The 6,407-nt window shown below is 34.5% G+C and overlaps 1 long non-coding RNA gene across 1 annotated transcript; it reads right to left on the bottom strand.

The window, feature by feature from the left end:
- Positions 1 to 1,953: 1,953 nt before the first annotated feature.
- Positions 1,954 to 5,673, bottom strand: LOC113222636. Its single transcript, XR_003308488.1, has 3 exons — positions 5,455 to 5,673; positions 5,255 to 5,375; positions 1,954 to 2,183 (listed from the first exon to the last, which is right to left on the bottom strand). It is a non-coding gene; the product is annotated as an uncharacterized LOC113222636 (long non-coding RNA).
- Between the last annotated feature and the right edge of the window lie 734 nt (positions 5,674 to 6,407).

Here is a 6,407-nt window from a genome sequence, read left to right as displayed (position 1 = left end):
AAATTTTCCATGTTTCCATTTTCCTGAACAGAAAATAAAGATATCACTACTTTGTGTAAGGAGATAAGAGAGCTGAAGATCATGTAGGTGTCTAGCATAATATTTAATATTTATCTGCTAGTAAATGATAGCTATTATTACAGTACAGAGTTTTGGTTAATGTGACTCTCGGTCCAAAATCCTCAAAGGATTAAGACAATCTAGAGTTTGAATCTTACATCTTTAGCAAAACCAAAACACGGTGAAAGATATAAAGGAATAAAACCATCGTTCTTAAAGAAGATTCCTCAAAGTATTTTGTTGAGAAAAAAAGAAACATTTGGAATTACATTAATTCATTCTCAGTTGAGTACTTCCTTAATCCTTAAATTCCTTTGAGAAAGGATAATATATAGCATCTTTCTTAATAGCTCATCTCGAGAAATAAAGGCCTTGCTATTTCAGGAGAAAAGAAGACACATTAACTTTCGTCCCAGTTGTTATTTTGTCTAGAACAAAAGATGGCAATGAACCAAGTGCAACAAATCTCAATGAACCTAGACATCTACCTAGAGAAGTGGAATCTACAGTAATGGAAGGAGAAGACTACATCCCAATTCAGCTCCCATACTGTAAGGGGAAGCCACCGTATTTCATTTTTTTGCCCCATTGCAAGGAGCCAAAGTTTAACCCAAATATAGAACATATGCCATGATGATATAATGATGAATGACAGAAAATCTTTTCTTCCCAGATCTAAAATTTGTATTTGCATTTTCAGTATGTGGGTTTTGGTCATCCTAAAGGTCAGTGTAAACTTAGGAGATTTCTTGGGAAATTTTATATTTGTCATACAACAAAGGAAACATAGGGAATATGAGCATAATGGCAGGAGATAAAAACCCTATATAACTTGATGGCAGGAGAAAAAAACCCTATGTAACCTGCATCAAAGATTCTTTAAAAATATCAGAAACAAAATGAAATATAGATGAGGGGCAGCCAGGCTGTAAATGAGTACAGAATGGTAGAGGATAATGGAGGCATCAGATAGTCACTGGACTATTTGTGCTACCAGTTTTGAAACTTGTTAGTTGATTGGCAATTGAAACACAAACTCCAAATCTATGAACAACTAATGTTTATTGAGTGTTTATTATGTGCTAGGTAATTTTCATAAAATTTAATCCTTAGGATAGCCCTGTGACATTTCTATTTTAATCTCCATTTTGCAGTGGTGGAAAATGAGATGCTGAGATGTTAAGTACTCTACCTGATGCCTAACATTGTAGAAAAACAGTAGGGCCTGTGTTTTAAAGGATGATAGTGTTTTCAGTAAACCACAAAACATACCCTCAAAGTTCCCTAAACATGATGAGAAACAAACACCCTAGAGCATGGGTATTGTTGAGCACATTGTTGATAACAGTCAAAACTTTACTTTTTCTGATCATAGTACCGTTTTCATTTTCCTCTCCTTCAAATTCTCCTTATTGTTTTACCACTTTCTCTCCATTATTTTATACCTACTTTATGTTACATCTTTGTCTCGTCTACCTGTCTATTCCTTACTTAAGCCATACATCTCCTAAAGGCACAAAGTACACAAGATATGGCTTAAACTTTCTGGCAGTGTTCAGAGAAAGGGCAGTTAATGCTATACATTGGAATTTTTAATTCTCTAGCAATTCTAATGTATGTTAGCAGCCAACTCAAGAACCATCATGATAACTCAAGATATCTTAATTATAAGGATGATATATTTGGCACATGCATGTATGTGGCCTGAATTTAACACCCCAGTTCTAGGATCAGTGATGACCATAGTTAAGTTACTTTTCATAAGATGCTAAGAAGTTAGCATTTTGGGGGACTAATAATAAAACATCATTCTGGCTGAGAGTCATATATGCAATCTATTGAAATATATGCTCTAAAAGTACTCTAAAAATATGGGGTTCATATTTTGCTTACCCAAACTGTTTTCCACTCGGGAAAAGCTACCCGCAGTAGCTTTAGAAGTCAATTGTCCAGTTGTTGATATAGTTACTCCACTAATCTGAGGACTAGACAGATGATAACCAAGAGGCATTCCACTGGATAATGAAGATGACAATGGCGGTGTTGTGGCAACTGAACCCATCATCTTTGGGGAAAAATGTACTAAAGAATATACTGGTGGAGTTCCAAGTTTGTCTTCTCTTCTGTGTACAAAAAATATAATAAACAAAACAAATAAATAAGAAAGTAAAACTGGCTGTTAATAAAAGAAGCATGGGCTATCATTATTACCCAGAATTCTGCTTTTCAAAGGTTAAATATGCATCCAACACAAGCATAATAGCATCTTGTATTTCTAGTTCTAACAATCTAAATAAAACACTTTATTATCAATTTATTATATGCTTTAAAATATTTGAAAATTAACAAATTTCTATTGTAGATGGTTCTGAAAATGTGTAAGTAGAAAAAAGATAATACTAATCATCACAATACCACCAACAAGACATTTTACCATCTCCTTCCAGGCTTTTAAATGTATTTTTTTACTCTAAGTTGAGACTTTATAAGCCATTTATACCTCCACTTTGTTCATTTATCATATTTCCCATTTTCATTACCATAAAATCATGATTATAATTCTGGTTTAATATATCATTGTTTCCTTTATGCTTTTCCTTTAATTCCTGTTGCTGCTTAACTAACTTTTCTATATTAAGATTGTTTAGTGAATGTCTGCCTTCAAATAAACTGTACATGTTTGTGTGTGTGTATGTGTATTGGAGGGGATGACAGAAAAGAGAGAGAAAAAAGATCATTTTCACGTACTATTTTTAGTACGTACTAAGTGAATCTTACCATGAACAAAGATTTCCTTTCTTTTTTATAACTATAAAAGCATTTGTTAACTAGTGCACAATCATTGAACAAGGTTCATAAACTTCAATACAATTATTTTACAAGTTAAACAACACTTCATTGACATGAATCCTGAAAAGACTTAGGACATTTCATTTTATGAGTCACATTGAGGTTCTTCCCAGTGACCTCAAAGCAATTTTTGAAGGTGCATGTATGTATGCATGCGTGTTCAATGCTTAAATTGTGAACAAAGTCCTTGAATCCAAACCCTTTATTTCTCTGAAAAATGAAACAAATGGCCAGTTCAACCATCCCCTTTCTGGGGTCCACATATCTATCCACTATAAGTCAGGAACTAATTATTTTGCCTCCATGAATTATCTCTGTTTTGATCTATTTCCCAGAGCTCTTATAAAGTTATTTTAGCCAGCCTCTACATGTTTTTCTTTCAGGTCCTTATAGGAGAATGAGGGCCTGGAGTTTCCTACTCTGCCATCTTGCTGCTGTCACCCTCAATATCTCTTTGTTTACCAAGAGGTATTCACAATCATTTTGTTCTACAATGTGAAAGTTCCTTTATCAGAAATCTTATACCTGGAGAGTTTTGTATTCAAAGCTAGACTGCTCTTAATGTGCCTCTCAGAAGGCACAGACATCTCAGGCAAATTTTTAAAATAATTAAATGGCATTGGCTTTGAAAATGTCATGATTACTAGGCTTTGAAAATGTCATTATTACTAGTTAATAAGCACGTGCACTTAACATCCTGCTGACACTCCAAGAATTCATATTTGTTAGAAAAGCTCTAACCTACGAAGATACACTATTGAATATGACTGTAGAGGTAGTGGGAAGGAGACTTTGAGGTAAATTGTCAGATTACAGATATTTCATCTTTGTTCAACATGAGACAGGATTGTAAGACAGGACTTCTCCCTGACATTGACTACAACAGCAGAGAAATGTTTTTCTCTTTCAACATTCCTTACATCTGGGCTTCATAGTAGACTGGCTATTCTTTTCAGCATGTTCATTTTATAAGATCTCAATTTTTTTTCCTCTAGTAAAACAATAGCACTTTAAAATAAATTTAATTCCACAAAAGATTCCCAAGAAGCCCTAACAAAATCTTTGCAATCACAGAAACCTGTCCTGGAGCTATAAGGTATTCTTATTTTGGTAGGTGAATAAGAAATTTTTCTTTTCTTTTCTTTTCTTTTTTTTTTTTTTTTTATGAGACAGGGTCTGCTCTGTCATCCAGACTGGAGTACAGTGGTACAATCATAGTTCACTGCAACCACCAACTCCTGGGTTCAAGTGATCCTCCCACCTCAGCCTCCCATGTGCTGAGACTACAGGCGCATGGCACCATGCCTGCTAATTTTGAAAAAAAATTGTGTAGACATGTGGTGTTGCTATGTCACCCAGGCTGGTCTCTAATACTCCTGGCCCCAAGTGATTCTTTTGCCTTGGCCTCCCAAATTGCTGGAATTACAGGCATGAGCCACTATGCCTGGCCAAATAAGAAATTTCTAATGGCTGCACACATCTTTGGAAGAGCTGAGACATTTCAGGAACAAACTCATATGATACAGCCCATCATCTGAACCTTCCACTTGCCTACCTATTAGTCTTCTTTTGGAAGATGAGAGATTTTTCTCAGTGCTTAGTTAACTTTTCCTTAAGCATAAGTAATTTTCTAAGCCCCTTCTTTGTATCTCGCTCCTTCTATAATTGATTAACATTAAACCAGGGGCAGTTACAAAAGCTTAAGTCTAGCATTTCAGTGTTACTTTGGGAGATGCTGCATTGATCATATTGATGACAATCATTTCTCAGAGGACCTCTAAGAACAAATATTTTAAAATGGACTTGGACTGAACAATCAACATAGGACTTTTAGGTCCAAAGTAACAATAGCATTAAATTATGTATACTCAATAAGTCAATTTTAAAGAAAACATTGGAAAACCAATGGTAATGCTTTAGTTGATGATTTATATTAAATGTAAAAACAGTGATTATAATTTTATATAACATTCTCACAGACATTTCTAAAACCAATATTCTGGTAATTTTTTTTGTCCCCAGTTCTGTAAAATAGTTCTAGAAAGAAACTGTTTCTGTAAATTGCCTTAACATATTAAATGGGAACTTTGGAATCTCAGCTAGGTCTTATACTATGGAGATCTGTCCAGGTGGATTTTTATACTTCTCAAGGACCAGAACCTTATAAAACAGTAGTTGTGGAACTAGTTGTATGCTACAGTCCTTTATTTCTAGAAACTTTGTGAGATGTATTCTAATTCTAACTGGTTCATAAGGTATTAAAACAAAAGCGGTCAAGCATGCCATCATTCCTCCTTTATAACTCAGCTCTAACTCTGCTTTTGTTGCATCTATGCAGGCTCACTGTTCTTGTTTCTCCATCTTATCTTCCTGTTCATAGCCTTTATTCTGCATTTGCCTCCAGAGCTTCCTGAATGTCTTGTGTATCTTTCATCTTGGCTAGAAGAGATTTCTTCTTTCCTTTCCTAGGAAAGCAGATCATGACATCAGACAATGAATATCGCTGAGGTTCAAGGCAGATTTTTCTTTCCAAAGTGACCTCACCTGTTAATCCAACTACCTTCAAACATCAACCAGGTTTAATAATTTCTTTACCAAACTAGTTCCAGAACCAGAATTCTCATGTGGATATGTAAGTACCAACCTAGCCAATCCTGATCTTGGCTAAGGATATCAGACAAACCACGGTGAAGGTGTGTAGCATTCACTGGAAGCAGCTTGAGAGACAGGGCAGTAACTTTGCAAAGAGACCTTTACGACTACAATTGTTGCATCTGGCCAACACTGACTCTTAGAACTATGACGTAATGTCTCCATAGTAACCAAGTTCCAGTTTCTGAGCAATTACTATGTTGATGCTGTACCTTCTTTGCAGTTTGCAGACATTAAATAATGTAATTTGCTCTTAGGAGAGCCATATCTTCTACCAGACTTTGCCACCAAAGTTATTGATATCTTGTTTTGTATTTCTAAGAGTCAAGGCCAGTATGTACATACTGGGGAAATTAATCACAACTCTTTTCTTCTTTTTTTTTTTCCTTCTCTCTCTTTCTTGACAAATACTTTGAGCACATGAAAACAGCTAGGCAGCAAGAATAGAAACCATAAAACTTCAATGCAAAAAGAAGCCTATTGGTAGAAATAGTAAAATCAAAGCCAGAACACCTAAATTCTTTGCCTAGTTTTGCCAGCAGTATGATTTAGAAGAAATCACTTAATTCAGTTTCTACTCTGTGTAAAACACTCACACTTAATGTTTCATGATAATGATAGTATGACAATAAAATTAACAAATATGAAAGTACATGATTATATACAGTAATAAGATATATAAATGATGATTACTGGATGAGTGAGTTTATTAAAAATAGTTAATAAGATTCTGCTATTTCTTAAAAACTGGCTAGGTACCATGAATAATACCTGCTTTCAGAAATAATACTAAAATATCTTCTAACACAGATTCAAAAATGATTTTTAAAGATAATAAAGTAACT

This window comes from Piliocolobus tephrosceles, unplaced genomic scaffold (assembly GCF_002776525.5).
Source record: "Piliocolobus tephrosceles isolate RC106 unplaced genomic scaffold, ASM277652v3 unscaffolded_32647, whole genome shotgun sequence".
In the NCBI taxonomy this organism is placed as follows: domain Eukaryota; kingdom Metazoa; phylum Chordata; class Mammalia; order Primates; family Cercopithecidae; genus Piliocolobus; species Piliocolobus tephrosceles.
Note: the sequence above shows the minus strand (reverse complement) of the source record. Positions and strands in the feature narration are given on the sequence as shown.